Below are 23,010 nucleotides of genomic sequence, written 5' to 3' on the forward strand. Positions count from 1 at the left end.
CTAACTTGCTTGATTTGAATGAAACTAACCGGGACTGACGCTATTTTCAGCAGAACTACCATGATGTTGTTTTATGTGTAGAAAACAAAAGTTCTCGAAATGTCCTGAAAATCCACGGAGGCACTTTTTGGAAAATATAAAAAATACTGGCGAAAGAATCAAGACCAGGGGATCCACACCCTGTCCACGAGGGTGGGGGCGCGCCCCCCTGTCTCGTCGGCCCCGTGATTGTCCGCTGACCTCAACTCCAACTCCATATATTTCGTCTCGCGGAGAAAAAAGTCAGAGAGATAGTTCCATCGCGTTTCATGATACGGAGCCGCCGCCAAGCCCTAATCTCTCTCGGGAGGGCTGATCTGGAGTCAGTTCGGGGCTCCGGAGAGGGGGATTCGTCGCTGTCGTCATCATCAACCATCCTCCATCACCAATTTCATGATGCTCACCACCGTGCGTGAGTAATTCCATCGTAGGCTTGCTGGACGGTGATGGGTTGGATGAGATTTACCATGTAATCAAGTTAGTTTTGTCAGGCTTTGTTCCCTAGTATCCACTATGTTCTGAGATTGATGTTGCTATGACTTTGCTATGCTTAGTGCTTGTCACCAGGGCCCGAGTGCCATGATTTCAGATCTGAACCTATTATGTTTTCATGAATATATGTGTGTTCTTGATGCTATCTTGCAAGTCTATAGTCACCTATTATGTGTTATGATCCGACAACCCCGAAGTGACAATAATCGGGATACTTCTCGTCGATGACCGTAGTTTGAGAAGTTGATGTATTCACTATGTGCTAATGCTTTGTTCCAGTTCTCTATTAAAAGGAGGCCTTAATATCCCTTAGTTTCCGCTAGGACCCCGCTGCCACGGGAGGGTAGGACAAAAGATGTCATGCAAGTTCTTTTCCATAAGCACGTATGACTATATTCGGAATACATTCCTACATTACGTTGATGAACTGGAGCTAGTTCTCTGTCACCCTATGTTATAGCTATTACATGAGGAATCGCATCCGACATAATTATCCATCACTGATCCATTGCCTACGAGCTTTTCACATCTTGTGTTTCGCTTATTTACTTTTCTGTTGCTATTGTTACAATCACTACAAAACCCAAAAATATTACTTTTGCTACCGTTACCTATATTATCATATTACTTTGCTACTAAATACTTTGCTGCAGACACTAAGTTATCCAGATGTGGTTGAATTGACAACTCAACTGCTAGTACTCAAGAATATTGTTTGGCTCCCCTTGTGTCGAATCAATAAATTTGGGTTGAATACTTTACCCTCGAAAGCTGTTGCGATCCCCTATACTTGTGGGTTATCACACAACATTAAGATAATAAGCATAGGATAAAGTGCATAACTACCATAGTTCATTACACACCCCAGCGGGGCACCCTACTTTTTTCAAATCGCAGAAGAAAGGAAAGTTTAAACAAAAGCGGCCCGCAAGGCCGCAGCGGGTCCTGAAGCTAAGCTCGGCAGCCCCGAGGTCAGACCGGGCCTTCCTCCTGCTTCACCGGGGCGCGGCGGCGAGACAATCCGCCGCCTTCCTCGATGTGAGCTCGGCGGCACGGACGTTGGTCATAGCCGCCGCTCGTGGAGCTCTCGCCCGAAGAAGAGCTACCGTTGTGGTAGGAAGTGTGGACGTCGTCAAGGCCAAGCTCACCCTCGTCGCCGGCACAGCCGATGTCAAGGCCAAGCTCATCATCGCCGCTGCCGTCTTCTGGGCAGCACCCGGCACGGTGGCCGTCTTCCCTGAACACCCTCACGAAGAGGGTCGCAAGGCCATTGTACTTGAAGTGGAGAGTGCACCTCCTGCTCAGGCCTTGTGCACGGGCAAACACTTGCCAGCCGCGGGTCAGGACCATACTGCCCGCAGCGGTGACCTCGATCCCAACCCACGAGGCCCTACTACAGCAGCCGTCGGCCTACAGCCAGAGTCCGCCAAGCCTCAAGGTCGGTAGCTCGCCGGTGAAGAAGCATGGAAGCCGAAGTAAGGTGCCGGCGGGCCTCTCCAACCACACCATGAACTCAGGGAGTGCATCCACCAAGGGGAAGTGCGGTCGGGGAGGACGGGCGACCATGGCACACCTCCCCTCGTCACAGGGACTGCCCCGTGGCCGGTGGCCCCCGCCGCGAGAAGAAGCACCACCATAGACGACAAGGGAGACGCCGGCTCTTGGAGAAGCGTGCCTGTGCCCCCTGGGGCCCGCCGCTGGGGTCACGGCGTGCTTGCCGGGACGGTCGCGGCCCCTCTTGGGTGGTGGCGAAGCTGGCCCCTCCTTAGGGGCCTTCCCTTTTTGAGCATCCGAGAACCTCCTCGCCGGCGCCATGAGCCTCACAACTGTGGCAAAGTGGAGAAGAAGAAGGAATGATCAGCGAGAAGATGAGTATAGAGATGAGCGAGGGGGGCCCTGCCCCTCCCCTCATTGATAGCCAGAGGGAGGCCAACCGCCGGCCTCCACGATCTCACGCAATGATGTTCCCTCTGCATGCAACATCGAATCATCAAGTTGGGCAGTTATCAAGGTAGAGTGGGGAAGCGGAGACACCCACGTCCCATCAATCGCCATGCGCCGTCCAAGGCCGCAGGCGGTTAGGGCCCACGGTGCTCCGCACTTGCCCTTTGGCTTCACCCAGAAGCCAAGTCCGAGTGTGCCTTGGACCTTGGGGCTACTGTCGACGTTCTAGATACGGGGGTACCCAGACTAGCCTGCCTGCGGCCCACGGCGTGGCTCCATTGACGGCCTGCTGGTATGGCCCAGTTTCAACATCAACAACTCAAGACCCTTGCGAGTGGACAAGCCTCGTGAGGTGAACGACACCAAGACCTCCAAAGGGATCAACCTTCTCGGCGTTCTAGGAATGGGGGTCCCTAGACTTGCCTGCCTGTGGCCTGCGGCGTGGCTCCACCAGTGGCCCAGTACGACCCGTCTTCATCAACCAACACTCAAGACCCTCACGAGGGGCTAAGCCTCGCGGGGCGGATGACGCAAGGCCTCCTCAGGAGTGGCCTCACTAGGTAGGCTCGCGAGGAGGCGGAGAGATCAAGGCAAGGGGTACCTCGCGAGGTTCCCGTGATGCAAGCCATGACGACCAAGGCCAGGCGGATGCAAGGCGTGCGCCAGCCCGCGCAGTGTCTTCATTTCCTCTTTGGTGCAAAGGGGGTAAGCGCAGGCGTGGAGTACCGAGGTATCAGGCAAAGGTTTCCATATCGGTGCAACAAGACCAAGACTAGCAGGACGGCAGGACGGAGGTCATCGTGTAGCCCAAGGCGGCGTCATCACCAGCACCTTTGACAGGCAAAGACCACGTGCACCTTTAGTCAGGATAGCCTGTACTAGCTATCCCCTTTCAAAATGGCCGTTGTTGGATCCCTTCCCCCTCAATATTTGGGAAGAGGGCCAGGGCCTCTATAAATAGAGCTAGCCATCACAGTAGAAGGGGATCGGATCCGGACAAAGCAGAACACCACACCATCTCAAGAATACCTCTCCTCGTGAGGCTGTTCTTCCCTTGTACTATTCATCATCATCCCAAAAGGCAATCCACCACCACACACAGGAGTAGGGTATTACACCACAACAGTGGCCTGAACCTGTATAAATCTTGTGTCTCTTGTGCTGTGAGTTCATCATGCTAGCTTAGAGATCGCGGCGAGGCTGAGGGCGTGTTTCGGTAGGGAGAAGTCTTTGTGCGCACCCCAGTGTTCGAACCTTAAGGGTTTTGCCAGAACCCGATATCCGACATTTGCCGCGCCAGGTAGGGGTGGGCCAAAATCTTCTTTCCACTGATCCGCGTCCCATCGCTCCGTCACACCGATGTCGGACGCCCGCCGAGCCCGCGCCAAGCGCCGGGCTGCTCTCACCGCTCGTGTCGCCCAGACGGCTCCTGTTGGCGGGCCTCCTCGTCATTCTCCGTTGCCTGCCGCCAACGCCGCCATCGGCCCGGCGGGGAACGAGCAGCAAGCATCCTTGCTGCACCCCTCGGTGCGGCGGGAAGGCCGCACCACCACTCCGTTGCTGAACCCAACCAGTTCATCGTCCCACGCTCGTCGCGCCCCCACAGACGCGCAGGCCGTGCTGTTTCTAGCACGCGAGCTCCTGCATTACCGCCCCGTCGATGACCTCTACGAAGAATGGCTCGCTTGCATCACCGATCTCATCAGCGCCGCAGGGGGCTCTCCTGCATCGTCCCTCTCGTTGCCTCGCCCTCCGCCAGGTATGGGCGACGCGGATCAGGGAGCGCCTCCACCACCTCTGCCCCAAGACGGTGCCCTGGATCCAAGGCACGCGGCCCCTGGACGTGACCCACCGCATCCAGCGCCCGCGCGACAAGAAAGAAGCTGCCAAGAAATCCCAAGAAGGCGCCCCCGTGCTCCCTGCACTGGCGCGACAAGACCGCATGCTACCCCTGGCGGCGGTGTGCGGGTACCATCAAGAGCAAGCTCCGCGTCAGCAAAGGGCTCCAGTGACCACAGCAGGTTTCCGCGCCTTCACCCCCGAGCTGCATAGCGTCGCCTGGCTGGGCAAGTTCAAGCCGGACCTGCCTCCTCGCTACTACGGTAACACCGACCCGCGGAGTTCTTGCAGCTCTACGAGCTGAGCATTGAGGTGGCCAATGGAGAAGAGAAGGTCATGGCGATCTGGTTTCCCATGGCGCTCAAGGACGATGCCCTCACGTGGCTCCTGAACCTGCCTCCCGGCTCGATCTCCTCCTGGGACGAGATGCGCAGCCGCTTCATCGCCAACTTCCAGGGCACTCGAGATCGCCCCCCCGGCCGCGGGTGACCTGTGCCGCATCAAGCAACAGCCTGGGGAGACCCTACAGAAATACATCCAGCGCTTCAACAGCTCCCGCCTCAAGATCCCCAAGGTGACGGACGAGGCCATCATCTCAACATTCTCTGATGACGTCCGTGATGTCAAGATGAAGGAGGAGCTCGCCATCCACGAGGAGTTGTGCACATCCCTGGAGCTGTTCAACCTGGCGACCAAGTGTGCAAGAGCTGAGGAAGGACGTCTCTCCCTCATCGAGCTTCCAGCCACGGACCCAGAAGAAAAGAAGACCAATGCCAAGGACGTGAAGCACAAGGGAGTAGCCGTGCTTCGGCAGAACCAGACACGAAGTGTGGCAGGGACCAGCCGGAGTCGTCCAAGGGCAGCCGACCGTTCTGCACCTACCACAACCTCCACAACCACAACACTAGCGACTACCAGGAGCTCAGGGCTGTTCGAGAAGGACACTTCGGTCGACGCCCCGAGCGCAACGACCAGGGCTAGGACCGAGGAGGAGGACGAGGAGGAGGACGATGGGACGACCATGGCCCTCTCTAGGAGTGGCGTGACCGACCTCGCGAGTATCATTGGCAGGACCAGCCTCGCGAGGGCGCATGGAGGGATCAGCCTCGCGAGGATCGCCCGCAGGGTAACACAGGCCTTCCTCCTCTGTTGCCGCCGCCAAGAAGGAATGACGACCATCATCAGGACGAGGGGGTTGGGGGCTTCCAGGAGCCACGTGCTATCGCTTGCATCTTGGGCGAAGCTCAGGCCCCAGCCTCTCAGTGCATCTTCAAGCAGCTTGCTCATGAGGTGAACACAGTCCTCCCCAAGCTTGAGGCCACACGCCCACTCAGGTGGTCCAAGTGCGCCATCACCTTCAGCTCAGCAGATCAACTCAAGTGCGCAGCTACTGCTAGCGTCCTCCCGATGCTTTGTTCCCCAGTCATTAGCAACGTGCAAGTCAGCAGGACTCTCATCGATGGCGGCGCGGGGCTTAACGTCCTGTCCGTGGAAATGTTCGACAACCTCCAAGTGCCATATGACCAGCTCCAGCCTACCAAGCCATTCTCAGGAGTCACTGACGGTTCCACCACCCCGATAGGGTAGGTCCGCCTCCCTGTCACTTTCGGGAAGCGTGACAACTACCGCACTGAGCTCATCGACTTTGATGTCGCCCACATCCACCTGCCGTACAATGCCATCCTTGGGTATCCAGCCCTGGCCAAGTTCATGGCAGTGACCCACCACGGCTACAACGTCCTCTAGATGCCAGGAAGCGGTGGAATCATCACGGTCCCTCGAGCGTGCCTTCCAAGCTGCATCAATCGAGGACCCGGACAGCAAGGGCGAGAACCCTCCTGAGGCCATCCCTAGGAAGAAGAAGCAACTGCCCAGCGTGAGGCCTCAGAAGGTCGACATCTCAGGTGGTGCCGTGTCATGATCGGCGCCTGTGCAAGGGGCGCCTCCTTCCATCACATAGTAAAGCGCACCCGGCGCCCTCTTCGGGCAGGGATCGGGGGCTCTCTTTTGGAGGGCCTCAGACCTTTTTAGTATCACAAGGAAGGTGATCGGGCACCACTTGGAGGTGTGCTTCGTGACACGTTTCCCTCAGGAAGGCACAGGGCATGGGAAGCCCAACGTTCAGGAGTTCATCACCAAGACCACTCAGGAGCTTCAGGAAGCAAGAGCCATGTGATGACCCACAAGTGTAGGGGATCAATCGTAGTCCATTTGATAAGTAAGAGTGTCGAACCCAACGAGGAGCAGAAGGAAATGATAAGCGGTTTTCTCTGCAAGCACTGAAATTGTAGGTGATAAATAATTTTGTGATAAGATAAATAGTAACAAGTAACAAGTTAATAAAGTAAACAAAGTGCAGCAAGGTGGCCCAATCCTTTATGTAGCAAAGGATAAGCCTGGACAATTTCTAATAATGAGAAAGGATCTCCCGAGGACACATTGGGAATTATCGTCAAGCTAGTTTTCATCACGTTCATATGATTCGCGTTCGGTACTTTGATAATTTGATATGTGGGTGGACCGGTACTTGGGTACTGCCCTAACTTGGACAAGCATCCCACTTATGATTAACCCCTATTGCAAGCATCCGCAACTACAAAAGAAGTATTAAGGTAAACCTAACCACATCATTAAACATATGGAACCATATCAGCCCCTAACGAAGCAACGCAAAAACTAGGGTTTAAGCTTCTGTCACTCTAGCAACCCATCATCTACTTATTACTTCCCCATGCCTTCCTCTAGGCCCAAATAATGTTGAAGTGCCATGTAGTAGGCGTTCACATAACACCACTAGAGGAAAAGACAACATACATCTCATCAAAATATCGAACGAATACCAAACTCACATGACTACTAATAGCAAGACTTCACCCATGTCCTCAGGAACAAACATAACTACTCACAAAGCATATTCATGTTCATAATCAGAGGAGTAATAATATGCATAAAGGATCTGAGCATATGATCTTCCACCAAGTAAACCAATTAGCATCAACTACAAGGAGTAATCAACACTACTAGTAACCCACAGGTACCAATTTGTGGTTTTGATACAAGATTGGATACAAGAGATGAACTAGGGTTTTGAGAGGAGATGGTGCTGGTGAAGATGTTGATGGAGATTGACCCCCTCCTGATGAGAGGATCGTTGGTGATGACGTTGGTGATGATTTCCCCCTCCCGGAGGGAAGTGTCCCCGGTAGAACAGCTTCGCTAGAGCCCCTAGATTGATTCCGCCAAGGTTCCGCCTCGTGGCGGCGGAGTTTCATCCCGTAAGCTTGCCCCTGATTTTTTCCAGGGTAAAAGTGATGATATAGTAGAAGATGGACGCCGGAGGCCCACCAAGGGGCCCAGGAGATAGGGGGGCGCGCCCTATAGGAGGGGCGCGCCCCCTATCTCCTGGATAGGGTGTGGGCCCCCTGGCGTATTTCTTTCGCTCAGAAATTCTTATTAATTCCAAAAAGTTGTTTCATGGAGTTTCAAGACTTTTGGAGCTGTGTAGAATAGGTTTCCAACATTTGCTCCTTTTCCAGCCAGAATTCCAGCTGCCGGCATTCCTCGTCTTCATGGTAAACCTTGTAAAATAAGAGAGAATAGCCATAAGTATTGAGATATAATGTGTCATAACAGCCCATAATGCAATAAATATTGATATAAAAGCATGATGCAAAATGGACGTATCACCATGCACAGCGACTGCCACTAGCCTGGCGTGGCTCCCCATCCAGGCGAGGATGGTGGGCTGCGCGTCTGCGTCGACGTCCCAGGGCTCAACCGAGCCGCATCTTAGGAGCGCCTCTGGCCTTCACGCGTGGGATGCTGCGAGGGTCCGCCGAACGCAGCTGCCACCTACCAGCGTCACCGGCGGGGCATTCTGGCGGCTCAGGAGGCCAGGCATTGATGTCTACTACGCAACCTTCTTCTTGTATACGCTGTTGGGCCTGCAAGTGCACAGGTTTGTAGGACAGTAGAAAATTTCCCTCAAGTGGATGACCTAAGGTTTATCAATCCGTGGGAGGCGTAGGAAGAAGATGGTCTCTCTCAAACAACCCTGCAACCAAATAGCATAGAGTCTCTTGTGTCCCCAACACACCCAATGTAATGGTAAATTGTATAGGTGCACTAGTTCAGCGAAGAGATGGTGATACAAGTGCAAAATAGATAGTAGATATAGGTTTTTGTAATCTGAAATAATAAAAACAGCAAGGTAACTAATGATAAAAGTGAGCGTAAACGGTATTGCAATGGTGGGAAACAAGTCCTAGGGTTCATACTTTCACTAGTGCAAGTTCTCTCAATGATAATAACATAGATAGATCATATAAAATCGCTCAACATGCAACAAAGAGTCACTCCAAAGCCACTAATAGCGGAGAAAAAATGTAGAGATTATGGTAGGGTACGAAACCACCTCAAAGTTATTCCTTCGGATCGATCTATTTGAGAGTTCGTACTAGAATAACACCTTAAGACAGAAATCAACCAAAACCCTAATGTCACCTAGATACTCCATTGTCACCTCAAGTATCTGTGGGCATGATTATACGATATGCGTCACACAATCTCAAATTCATCCAACCAACACAAAGTACTTCAAAGAGTGCCCCGAAGTTTCTATCGGAGAGTCAAGAAAACGTGTGCCAACCCCTATGCATAGGTTCATGGGCGGAACCCACAAGTTGGTCACCAAAACATACACCAAGTGGCACGTGATATCCCATTGTCACCATAGATAAACACGGCAAGACATACATCAAGTGTTCTTAAATCAAAGACTCAATCCGATAAGATAAGTTCAATAGGGAAACTCAGTTCATCACAGAGAGTAGAGGGGGAGAAACATCATAAGATCCAACTATAATAACAAAGCTCGCGATACATCAAGATCGTGCCATAGAGAGAACACGAGAGAGAGAGAGAGATCAAACACATAGCTACTGGTACATACCCTCAGCCCCGAGGGTGAACTACTCCCTCCTCGTCATGGATAGCGCCGGGATGATGAAGATGGACACCGGTGATGGGTTCCCCCTCCGGCAGGGTGCCGAAATGGGCTCCCGAGAGGTTTTTGGTGGCTATAGAGGCTTGCGGCGGCGGAACTCCTGATCTATCTTGATATTCGATGTTTTTAGGGTACGTAGGCATATATAGGCGAAAGAAGTCGGTCGGGAGGTGCTCGAGGGGCCCACGAGACAAGGGGCGCGCCCAGTAGGGGGGCGCTCTCCTATCTCCTGGACTCCTCGAGGATCTTCTGACGTGAACTCCAAGTCTCTAGGATCATATTCTTCCAAAAATAACGCTGTCGAAGGTTTCATTCCGTTTGGACTCCGTTTGATATTCCCTTTCTTCGAAATACTGAAATAGGCAATAAAACAACAATATGGGCTGGGCCTCCAGTTAATAGGTTAGTCCCAAAAGTAATATAAAAGTGTATAATAAAGCCCATAATCATTCAAAACAGATAATAATATAGCATGAATGCTTCATAAATTATAGATACGTTGGAGACGTATCAGCATCTCCAAGCTTAATTCCTACTCGTCCTCGAGTAGGTAAATGATAAAAGAAAGAATTTACGAAGTGTGAATGCTAGAAGGTGCACAAGTTTGATCAATGATAATTTCAATGACCTTTTCCAGCATGATAATATGTCATAACTGTAGTTCATCTCATAAAACTTCTCACGATAAAGTAACAAGCAATTCACATGTCAAAGCATATACCATGAACTTTCTTGAAAACTAGCAAACTTCATTCTCAGTCATCAAACAATTGCAATTCATCTTATTTTCAGGAATAGAAAACTCCACATACTCAACTATCATATGGTCTTCTACAATCGCTAACACTCACACAATACTAATGGTTATGGAGTTTCAATCGGACACTAAGAAAGATAGGGGCTTATAGTGTTGCCTCCCAACGTATTCACCTTTGGGTGATGTCAACAATAATAGTCCATGCTAACTTACATCCAATTGGATATATATATCAGGATCTTCCCAACACGAGGTGCTTGCCAAAGGATAAAATGAAAAAGGGAAAGGTGAAGATCACCTTGACTCTTGCATAAAGTAAAAGACAGGCCCTTCGCAGAGGGAAGCAGAGATTGTCATGCGCTTTTAGGGTTGGATGCACAAAATCTTAATGCGAATGAACGTCACTTTATATTGCCACTTGTATATGGACCTTTATTATGCAGTCCGTCGCTTTTATTGCTTCCAGAACAAGATCGTATAAAGCTATTTTCTTCACACCAAAAGATCATACATATTTATAGAGCAATTTTTATTGCTTGCACCGATGACAACATACTTGAAGGATCTTACTCAATCCATAGGTAGGTATGGTGGACTCTCATGGCAAAACTGGGTTTAAGGATATTTGGAAGCACAAGTAGTATCTCTACTTGGTGCATGGAATTTTGGCTAGCATGAGGGGGAAAGGCAAGCTCAACATGTTTGAATGATCCATGACAATATACTTTAACTGAGATGTCGGAAAAACATAACCCATTACGTTGTCTTCCTTGTCCAACATCAACTCTTTAGCCTGTCATACTTAATGAGTGCTCCCAACTATAAAAGATGTCTAGGATATTATATTTATATGTGAAATCTCTCTTCCTTCAATATTCTTTCATGAATTGTTCAAATGACCAATACAATGCTTGCTAACCTTCAATAAATTTACAACCTCTACTTCTTAGATGTGAAGTCATTACTCCCCATAGAATAAGCAAATAAGACATATATAATTTCAGATATATGACAATCAACTCATTTAACAATTTATTCATAAGATATAAGTGAAGCACACGAGTAAATGAAAAACTACTCTAAAAAGATATAAGTGAGGATCAATGAGTAGCTAAATAATTATGCAACTATGCGAAGACTCTCTCTCATTTAAGAATTTCAGATCTTGGTACTCTAATCAAACAGCAAGCAAAACAAAATAAAATGACAATGCAAGGATAGCACAACTCATGTGAAGAAGCAAAAACTTAGGCTCAACCGATACTAATCGATAGTTGTTGAAGAAGAAAGGTGGGATGCCTACCGGGCATCCCCAAGCTTAGATGCTTGAGACTTCTTGAAACATTATCTTGGGGTGCCTTGGGCATCCCCAAGCTTGAACTTTTGTGTCTCCTTAATTCCTCTAATATCATGGTTTCTCTATTTCTCAAAAGCTTCGTCCACACCAAACTCAACAAAAACTCGTGAGATAGGTTAGTTTAAACCAATACAAAACCTTATCATTTTGTACTGTAACAAATCACTAAAACTATTATTCAACATTGCATACTAAATGCCTCTCATATTTAATACTCCTATCCTCAAATAGAATCATTAAACAAGCAAACATATGCAAACAACGCAAACATAATAGCAATCTGCCAAAATAGTACAGTTTGTAAAGAATGCAAGAGTATCAATACTTCCCTAACTCCAAAATTATGAGAAAAATACTACTCTGTATAAGATTTATCAGAGCTCATTATGCAAAAATTTTTAACATTATATCATTCTCTGACTTTTCTAGGGATTTTTTGCAATAGCGGTAAACTTTCTATTTTCAAACAGCAACATGTATACTAGCAAAATAAGCATGGCAAAGACTATCCTTGACATTTTTATTGAAACTAAATATGCAAAAATATATTCTAAATAACAGCAAGCAAATACTAACAAAATAAAATGAGGCTCCAAGAGAAACACATATCATGTGGTGAATAAAAATATAGCTCCAAGTAAAGTTACCGATGAATGAAGACGAAAGAGGGGATGCCATCCGGGGCATCCCCAAGCTTGAGCTTTTGGATATTCTAGAATATTATCTTGGGGTGCCTTGGGAATCCCCAATCTTAGGCTCTTGCCACTCCTTATTCCATAGTCCATCGAATCTTTACCCAAAACTTGAAAACTCCACAACACAAAACTCAACAGAAAACTCGTAAGCTCCGTTAGTATAAGAAAATAAAACAACCACTTAGGTACTGTAATGAACTCATTCTTAATCCATAGTGGTGTAATATCTACTGTAATCCAACTTATCTATGGTTCATACCCTCCGATATTAGTCATAGATTCATCAAAATAAGCAAACAACACATAGAAAACAGAATTTGTCAAAAACAGAACAATCTGTAGTAATCTGTAGCAAACGTATACTTCTGGAACTCCAAAAATCCTACCAAATCAGTAAGTCCTAAGAAATTTGTGTACCAATCCAGAGAAAAAATAATCAGATCAAGTGTCGGTGTACTAGAATAGGGGTACCCTAGTAGCCCGAACTTGTGCACGGGCAGTCGCAGCATCCCGCGGCAAGGCTTGCCGGGTGACCGCCAAGATCCTCCGCGGCTACTTTGAAGACCATTCAAGAACAAAGTACTCAAACCAAGGCCCCGGCAAGAGGAGCTTGCCGGGACGGCCAGCCAAGGCACCACAAGAAACTTGCCGCGACGCACCACACGTCCCGACAAGATCCGGCGAGCGACAAGCTCCCAAACACGACAAGACGACGACCGCGGCAAGGAGCTTGCCGCGGGAAACCCCCACTTCGTGCCCGCGCTCCAGCACACCTGCTAACGTGTCGCTCTAGGACTCTCCCAAGCACACGTGGCAGGAGGCCGTGCAGCTAGGGGTGCGAGGTGGCAAGCAGGCGCTGACAAGATAACCATCATGGCAAACGGTGGCGCTCCTGACGGTCACTTTTTGCACTGTTTGGGCGACTCAGACGGGCATTTAATGCCCTTGTCCCCTGCCGTCAGAGTTAGGTAGGGTGCACTGTAGAGGCAGTTGTACCAACCCCGCTTTTTATGTTTTTACCCTCCTCTGCGTTGCCACCTGTCGATGACCCCTTTAGCGTATAAAAGGAGGCCCAAGTGCAACGTAGGGGAGGTTCAGCTCATTCGAGACACCAGAAACACTCCCACGCTCAGTCTGATAGCGTCCACCGCTGTTGAGCAAGGATTCAATACAACCAAACAAGCAGCAGTAGGGTTTTACGCATCCGTGCGGCCCGAAGCTCGGTAAAACTGCTCGTGTGTACCGCCTCGATCCGCTCTTTGCTCGACCCCCGCCCTCACCGAATCGAAAGGGGCTCGGTCCGCCGGTCCCCATAGGTGTTCGTGGATCAGCTTCCCCAACATCTTTGGCGCGCCAGGTAGGGGGCGTCGCGGTTGTGTGAACCTGATCCGGTGTTCACACGAGCTAGATCTTCATTCCCTTCATCAACATGCCACCGAAGAAGAAGACTTCGGCGACAGCCGCTCCGTCCACGTCGTTTCCGCCACCGTTGGGGCAAACGGGTGGTGGAATGGACGCCGGCGGAAGAATGGACGTCGACGGGGAAGCTCATGATGCCGCCAGGTCCAAGAACAAGGCTGCACAAACCTCGGCGATCGTAGATGTTCCGCGCCACTCTCAGGAGGCGCAAGATCAACAGCGTCATGGCACTAGCAGTGCCATACGCATGATAGCCCAAGGCCAAGCTGGTGGATCTCGAGGCGCTCAAGACCAGCATGCACGCCAGCGTGCTGGCACGAGTGAGGCACGGTTGCCTGGACGGGATACTGCTCCTTCTAACATAGTTAGAAGTTTGAGCACGTCCCGCTCCTCGCGCCGTCCGCCACTGCCACCCACCCCTCCAGCAGAAGCTTTGGCGCGAGCTCAACTTCTTCTAGATTACCCTCCGACGTCGGACAAGACCGACGAATGGAGGGCCACCATTCAGAGTCTCATCGGCCACGCCAACGGCGACACTCCACAGCGGCCGAGCGCGTGGCCGCCGCGGCAGGACTGCCGGACGCGAGCCGGGGCGAAGAAACGGGCGGAGGTGCAACTACCATGCAATCCCCGCCCCGAAGGCCAAGATCGCCGACTCGCCGGATCTACCTCGACAGCGACTCCACCGCATCGTCGGATCCGCGAGCTCGTCGCGATCAACGCCAAGTTCTTCATGATCGACAACAAGAGGACGCTCGAACTCGCATCGAGCGCCGAAGAGAAGCGCGACGTCAATCCGACAAGGGCGCTGGGCCCTCTGTTGACATGCATGCGCCAGGGGAACCAGGCGATCTGCCGTACGCGGTAGGTTGTCCTGCGTTCACCCGTGAGCTGCGGCAAGTACAGTGGCCCAGCACAAAGAATTTCAAGCCAGACGTACCGGAGAAGTACGACGGCAAGACGCATCCGTCGGAGTTCCTCAGCATCTACACCATTGCGGTGCAGGCTGCCGGGGGACGAGATGACAAGATCCTTGCCAACTACTTCCCGCTGGTGCTCAAGCCCAATGTCAGATCCTGGCTCATGCACTTGCCGGATAACTCCATATCCTCCTGGGCTGATCTGTGCCATCAGTTTGTCAGCGCCTTTACAGGCGGACACAAGCCACATGGCCAAGAGAGCGATCTTCACCTGCTCGCCCAGAAGGAAGGAGAACCCCTGCGCAAGTACATTTAGAGATTCAGCAGTGTGCAACACAACATCCCAGACGTCCACCCTGCCGCGGTGATCAGCGCGTTCCATCAGAACGTGCGGAACCACAGGTTGCGGGAGGAAATGGTGATGTGCAAGATCAGGGACGTCAGTGAGTTATATGCACTGGCCGACAAGTGTGCACATGCTGAAGAAGGGAGAAGACTCCCTGGAGAAAATATAGGAGCAGGGGGATCTGACAGTGAAGATGCTGCCCCGGCAAGGAGAAACCGGCGGCGGAACAACAGAAAGAGGAAAGGCAAAGAAGTGCTAGTTGTCGAGCAGTCCGGCAACGGAGGCGGCGCCAAGGAAGCTAAAGCTGGTGGCTCCGACAAGGAGGCCCAGCCTGTGGCGGCCGCCGACAAGCAGGACAGCTCCGACAAGCAGTATTGTAAGATTCACCGCACCAAGGGTCATGATCTCCAGAACTGCAAGAAAGTCGAACAGCTTGTCGAGCAACAGAAAGCTGAGTACGAGCGGCGCGACAAGGAGAAGGCCCAGGAAGGAGCTGGTGGATCCGGCAAGAAGCATCCCGGCCGAGGAGGACGCCGCGGCAAGGCCAAGCAGCGGCAAGGAGATAGGCCTCCCCACGGCCGCGACAAGGATGAAGATGACGAAGACGATGAAGATATGGATGATGACGAGGCCGACGAGCAGGAATTTCAGAAAGCCACAGAGGTCCTGTGCGTTGACGGTGGCGCCTCTCTGCATACTTCGCACCGCCAACTCAAGCAGTGGATGCGGGAAGTAAACGCAGTAGAACCACCCGTCGAGTCACGCAGGCCTCTGAAATGGTCCAACACGCCTATCATCTTCGACATTGAGGATCATCCTGACCGCGTGACTGCGGTCGGGTGCTTGCCGATGTTGGTTTCACCAACTATCCGCAACCTCAAGGTCACGAAGATGCTAGTTGACGGCGGGGCCGGCTTGAATCTGATCTCCTCCGCGGTCCTTCAGAAACTCCAGATCCCTGACAGCGAGCTCGAAGAGACCGGTACCTTCCAAGGAATCAACTCGGGAAGGAGCAAGCCGAAGGGGAAGATCACGCTGCCAGTCACATTTGTTAGCGAGCTGAATTTCAGAACTGAGAAGGTCACATTCGACGTTGCCGACTTTCCATTACCTTACAATGGAATCCTTGGCCGTCCGGCACTTGCCAAGTTCATGGCAGCCTCTCACTATGCATACAACGTACTGAAGATGCCAGACCCAATAAGTGTCATCTCTGTCCCTGGCGACAAGAAGGACGCTCTTATCTGTGCTGACAAGATCTACCGGGAAGCAGCAGCCGCAGCAGAACGCAAGACACTTGCCGCTGAAGCTCCCGGGGGGAAGAAGAAGACCAAGTCCGGCAAGAGCTCTGATGCCCACTCCGGCAAACGCACCTCTTCGGAGTGCTGTGCTACCGTCGAGGACGCACCATCGATCTCCACCAGCAAGTGTAAAAAGGCAATGGCAGCTCCACCTGAGACCAAGAAGGTGCCCGCCAAGGAGGATGGCACTGGTGGTACCTTCACCATTAGCGCCACTCTTGACCCTAAATAGGAAAGCACGCTCGTTGCTTTCCTGCAGGTGAACGTCGACGTGTTTGCATGGCAACCATCTGATATCCCTGGTGTTCCCAGGAAAGTAATCGAGCACCACCTTGCCGTCTGTCCTCATGCGCGGCCCGTCAAGCAGAGAGTCAGGAAGCAGGCGGTGGAGCGCCAAGAGTTCATTGCAGAAGAGATCAGGAAATTGGAAGCAGCAGGCCTTGTCAGAGGAGTGCTCCATCCCACGTGGTTGGCCAATCCTGTAGTCGTGCGCAAGGTGAACAGGAAATGGAGGCTTTGTATAGACTTCACTGATGTCAATAAAGCTTGTCCCAAAGATCCATTTCCCTTGCCGCGCATTGACCAGATTGTTGACTCCACAGCTGGATGTGACTTGCTTTCATTCCTTGATGCATACTCAGGATACCATCAGATCTTCATGGCAGAAGAGGATGAGGAGAAAACCGCATTTATCACCCCATGTGGCACGTACTGCTTCGTACGGATGCCTTTCGGTTTGAAGAATGCTGGTTCAACATTTGCAAGGGTAGTCCACCACGCTTTTGAGCTGCAAATGCACAGAAATGTGGAAGCCTACATGGATGACATAGTGGTCAAGAGCAAGAGCAGGGCGACCCTGATTCAAGATTTAGACGAGACATTTGCAAATCTGCGCAAGATCAACCTCAAGCTTAACCCCGAGAAGTGCGTGTTTGGAGTCCCTTCCGGCAAGCTTCTCGGGTTCTTCGTGTCTCAGCGGGGAATTGAAGCCAATCCCGACAAGATCAAGGCCATTGAGCAAATCGAAGCACCAAAGCGCGTCAAGGATGTACGAAGGCTTGCCGGTTGTGTGGTTGCTCTCAGCAGGTTTATCTCCAGATCTGCTGAGCGCGCCCTGCCATTTTTCAAAATTTTGAAAAAGGCAGGTCCAATGAAATGGACTCCGGAAGCGGAGGCTGCGCTGCAGGACTTGAAGAGATACCTGTCCTCCACTCCAACGCTTGTCGCACCTAAGCCACAAGAGAAGTTGCTGCTGTATATAGCGGCAACCAATCAAGTGGTTAGTGCTGCGTTAGTGGCGGAGAGGGAGGCGGATGATGAGCCAGCAACCACGGCAGTTCCATCCAACGACAAGCAGGGGGCTTCGCCGACAAGCTCTGGTCCGGCAAGCTCTTGTCCCGACAAAGATGGATCTGCGCAGACACACAACGAGATGCAGAAGAGAATGGTGCAGCGCCCAGTTTACTTTGTCAGTTCCCTTCTGCAGGGAGCCAGATCAAGGTACTCTAGAGTGCAGAAGTTGCTTTTCGGCCTCCTCATGGCCTCAAGAAAGCTGCGCCATTACTTCCAAGCACATGAGATCACAGTCGTCACTCGCTTTCCGCTAAAAAGGATACTGCAAAATCCAGAAGCAACAGGCAGGATTGTCGAGTGGGCGCTGGAACTGTCAAGCTTTGGTCTCAAGTTTGAGAGCACTTCAACTATCCAAAGCAGGGCATTGGCAGAGTTCATAGCAGAATGGACGCCAACCCCAGACAAAGAAATTCCAGAGACAAGCATCCCCGTCAAAGAGACAAGCAAGGAGTGGCTGATGTACTTTGATGGTGCCTTCTCACTGCAAGGCGCCGGTGCAGGCGTGCTGCTTGTCGCACCCACCGGAGAGCACCTCAAGTACATAGTCCAGATGCACTTTCCCAAAGAGCAAGCAACCAACAATACTGCAGAGTATGAAGGATTGCTTGCCGGTCTCAGAATTGCGGCAGACCTTGGGATCAAGAAGCTCATTGTCAGGGGTGACTCGCAGCTTGTCGTCCGCCAAGTAAACAAGAATTATTAGTGTCCGTTGATGGAAGCTTACGTTGACGAAGTGAGAAGGCTAGAAGAGCGCTTTGACGGCCTACAAATGGAGCACGTTCCAAGAGCTCAGAACGCCATTGCTGACGGCCTGTCAAAGTGCGCCGCACTTAAGCTACCTGTGGAACCAGGGGTCTTTGTGCTCAAGCTGGCTCAACCGTCCGTAACACCGTCAACTGGACAGAGCAAGAAGAGGAAGTTGATTCCTGGCGACCGCCTGCCGGCAGAGCTTCTCGAAGCCGCCGCCAAGAAGGTCCCTAGGATCAACGCCGAAGGCGCTGAGGAGCAGTCTGCTCCGGCAAGCCCCAGGGTTTGTTCCGTCGAAGCAGAAGCTCCCGATGAGTTTTGCTCCGGCAAGCTTGTCGGGGAACGTCAAGCTCCGGCAGAGGTGCAGTTCCTCGCCGTAGAAGCGGACATTCCCGCAGCAGCTGAGAGCAACACCAAGAACGTTGAGGAGAAAGATGCTCCGGCAAGCCCCAGGGTTTGTTCCGTCGAAGCAGAAGCTCCCGATGAGTTTTGCTCCGGCAAGCTTGTCGGGGAACGTCAAGCTCCGGCAGAGCCGCAGGTTCTTGCCGTAGAAGCGGATGTTCCCGCAGCGGCAGATTCGCCTTTAGTCCTTGCTGTCGAGCCACAAGCTCCAGCATGGGCACAGCAGATTGTCCATTTCCTTCAGACAGGAGAGCTTCCTGAAGAGCAAGAAGAAGCGGAAAGAGTAGCCCAGCAGTCGAGTATGTACCAGTTTGTCGATAGCATACTATACAGAAGAAGACTCAACGGTGTGAAATGGAAGTGTATTCGCCGGGAAGACGGACAACAGCTGTTGGCAGAGATACATGGAGGCATATGTGGTCACCACATTGGCGCAAGGGCACTTGCCGGCAAAGCATTCCGACAAGGCTTCTTCTGGCCGACAGCCCTCCAGGATGCAACTGCACAAGTAACCAAGTGTGAAGCGTGCCAGTTCCATTCTAAGCAGATACACCAGCCAGCTCAAGCTCTCCAGACGATCCCTTTATCCTGGCCATTTTCGGTCTGGGGGCTCGATATCCTCGGCCCCTTCCCCCGAGCTTTCGGGGGCTTTGAGTACTTGTAGGTCGCAATCGACAAGTTCACAAAGTGGCTGGAAGTGCAGCCAGTGAGGAAGGTGATAGCACAGTCAGCAGTCAAGTTCTTCAGGTTGATTGTTTGCCGTTTCGGGATCCCTAACAGGATCATCACCGACAACAGCACGCAATTCACGAGCCGCACCTTCATGCAGTACGTCCAAGACCTTGGCGCCAAGGTCTGCTTCGCTTCTGTTGCTCATCCGAGAAGCAACGGTCAAGCAGAGAGGGCAAATGCTGAAGTGCTGCGCGAGCTCAAGACCAGAACTTTCGACAGGCTGCACAAGTGCAGAAAGAACTGGATCGAGGAGCTGCCGGTGGTTCTTTGGTCGATCAGAACGACACCAAATCGAGCCACTGGCCAGACACCTTTGCTCTAGTCTATGGAGCAGAGGCAGTTACCCCCACGGAACTCGTATACGGGTCACCTCAAGTTCTCGCTTATGATGAGCTCGAGCAAGAGCGGCTGCGACAAGATGACGCGCTGCTCCTTGAGGAAGATCGTCTTCAGGCTGTTGTACGAGCTGCTCGATACCAGCAAGCTTTGTGCCGCTATCATAGCCGCAAAGTTAAAGCCAGAAGCTTCGAGGAAGGCGACCTTATTCTTCGGCGTGTTCAATCCGCCAAGAATTCCAACAAGTTGATGCCGAAGTGGGAAGGCCCTTATCGGGTGAGACGAGTCACGAGGCCTGGCGCTGTCCGCCTTGAGACCGAAGATGGCGCACCAGTGAGCAACTCCTGGAACATCGAGCATCTTCGTAAGTTTTACCCGTAAGGCGCGGTTGTCGGACCCTGTCCGGCAACCACCTTTCTGTACAAGTCTTGCCGCTGTTGCATGTAATCCTTTGTACAGAGCCAGGCGCAGACCCTGAGCACCAGTAACTGAAGCGCTGACACCCCGGGGTTAGAGCATGCATGCTAGGTCGAGTCTCGTCCTTGGTTAGGGTTGATAGTGCCTAACAGCGGCTAACCCCTAGCTTAGAGGTCAAGTGTCCGTCCCTTTGCTTTTCCTTCGTTCGTAGGGCTCGCATATCCTGGTCAGACTGCTCGAGGATGAAAAGGAGAAGAAGGGCGCGCCAACACCTGGGCCCTGGCAAGCCAGTGTTGCTGGGGGCTGCGAGTGCCAAGATTCATCCACGGCAAGCCAGCGTTGCCGGGGGCTGCAATATTAGATAAGTCTTTCATCCCTCATCATGCATCCTCTTATGGACTGGGGAATGCGAAACTGCGTTTTTTCCCGAAAACTGCCGTGCTCCCTCAACTCTAGGCCCTGGGACTCGTTCCCGGGGCCAAGTTTGGTCGTAGTCGCGGCAGCAAAGGGATGAAACGAGGAGGCCGTACCCACCTTGTTCCCGCCTCCGTCAAAGGCGTGAGAAAGGTCGAGCGACGTGGGAAGGCGACAGGGCCTGTTGCCGGGAGACGAACTGTCTGTCCGAGGGATACCGAGGATTTGCTCCTTGGCGTGGGTTCAACCCGCGAGACTAATAACCCGGCAAACATCCCCTTTTCATTAAAAAAACATCCCACTCAGGTACAGTCCATAGAGGATGAAAAATATGAAAGAGAGGATTACAAGTTTTAGATACAGCTAAGGCCCGAAGGCTTACAAATTAAAAAGATAAGATGCCCGTAATCCCTTTCCTGTTCCTCTCTTCAGGAGGCAGGTCAAGGAGGCGAAAAGGGCAAAAGGAGCGCCTAGGCGAGCTACGGGTGCCTGATTCAAGGTCTTTGCCTCGCACTGCTGGGGGCTTGGCGCAGGGCGGTGAACGGCTGCGGGCTCTCTTCTACGACCCAGCACCAATCTGCTCTCCACTCGTCCCACTTGCTGCGGAGCTCCCCCTCCAGATAAGTCTCCTTCTTGCCGGCTCGCGAGATCCAGGCGATCCCCCCGGCAAGGGTTTCCCCTCTCTCGACACGGGGCATGAAGAAATGGCGGAAGAGAGCTACATTGGGTGGACTCCGACAAAGTTTTCGCATAGATGGGCGAAAACTGCCATGGTCAAGACGGCGTTGGGGGTAAAATCAAGGAGGTGGAGCCCGTAGGTGTTCATGATATCACAGAAGAAATCAGAGAATGGCGGGCAGAGCCCAAAGTAGAAGAACACGGCAAAGAAAGGGTACCCGCCAACTGGAGCTGCTTGCGAGGCGACGGCGGAGAGTACCTTCGTGCGCGGATGCGCCCGTGTCTCCGTCGACCAGAAGAGATAGTACCACTCCCTCAGATACTTTGCGGAGAGCTCGGGGAGGAAGGTGGCCCTCTCTTTCCGCAGCGCCTCAAGCCGCTGCGCCTCGGTCGACTTCACAGCTTTCGCGGCCTTCCCCTTTCCGGGCTTCGGAGCCATGGCGGAGGCGGTGGGGGAGATCGACGGCGCTGGTAGTGGCGGCGGCGACGGGATTGGAGCGCTGCCCTCTTTTGACTTTGGAAGCGGAGGAGGGCGGCGGAGGTTTCTGAGATTGCAGCAGCAAAATGGCGAAGATAGGGCAAATACCCCTGTTTCCCCTGCTTATAAGGAGGAGGAGGCGGACGTTGCGCTCTTCCCGAGTAAAGAACCACCCACGATCTCCCCCACGACGCCGTGATTGACGCGTGCCATTGCGGGGGGTGCGGTGGACACGGAGCGAGATTTGGTGTGGACCCAGGCCGCGCGTGCCCGTGCACTGTTTTGGGCCTGGCCCAACAGCGGTCAGCACCGTGTCTGGCCCAGGCCCGGGGGCTCCTGTCGGTGTACTAGAATAGGGGTACCCTAGTACCCCGAACTTGTGCATGGGCAGTCGCAGCATCCCGCGGCAAGGCTTGCCGGGTGACCGCCAAGATCCTCCGCGGCTACTTTGAAGACCATTCAAGAACAAAGTACTCAAACCAAGGCCCCGACAAGAGGAGCTTGCCGGGAAGGCCAGCCAAGGCACCACAAGAAACTTGCCGCGACGCACCACACGTCCCGACAAGATCCGGCGAGCGACACGCTCCCAAACACGACAAGACGACGACCGCGGCAACGAGCTTGCCGCGGGAAACCCCCACTTCGTGCCCGCGCTCCAGCACACCTGCTAACGTGTCGCTCTAGGACTCTCCCAAGCACACGTGGCAGGAGGCCGTGCAGCTAGGGGTGCGAGGTGGCAAGCAGGCGCTGACAAGATAACCATCATGGCAAACGGTGGCGCTCCTGACGGTCACTTTTTGCACTGTTTGGGCGACTCAGACGGGCATTTAATGCCCTTGTCCCCTGCCGTTAGAGTTAGGTAGGGTGCACTGTAGAGGCAGTTGTACCAACCCCAGTTTTTACGTTTTTACCCTCCTCTGCGTTGCCACCTGTCGGTGACCCCTTTAGCGTATAAAAGGAGGCCCAAGCGCAACGTAGGGGAGGTTCGGCTCATTCGAGACACCAGAAACACTCCCACGCTCAGTCTGGTAGCGTCCATCGCTCCTGAGCAAGGATTCAATACAACCAAACAAGCAGCAGTAGGGTTTTACGCATCCGTGCGGCCCGAAGCTGGGTAAAACTGCTCGTGTGTACCGCCTCGATCTGCTCTTTGCTCGACCCCCGCCCTCACCGAATCGAAAGGGGCTCGGTCCGCCGGTCCCCATTGGTGTTCGTGGATCAGCTTCCCCGACATCAAGAGCATGTTTCTGTGAATTAATAAAACTAATTTACTGGGTGCAAAAGTTTCTGATTTTCAGCAGGATCAACACAACTATCACTGTAAGCTATCCGAAAGGTC

The sequence above is a fragment of the Triticum dicoccoides genome, chromosome 6B, assembly GCF_002162155.2.
Source record: "Triticum dicoccoides isolate Atlit2015 ecotype Zavitan chromosome 6B, WEW_v2.0, whole genome shotgun sequence".
Classification (NCBI taxonomy): Eukaryota; Viridiplantae; Streptophyta; class Magnoliopsida; order Poales; family Poaceae; genus Triticum; species Triticum dicoccoides.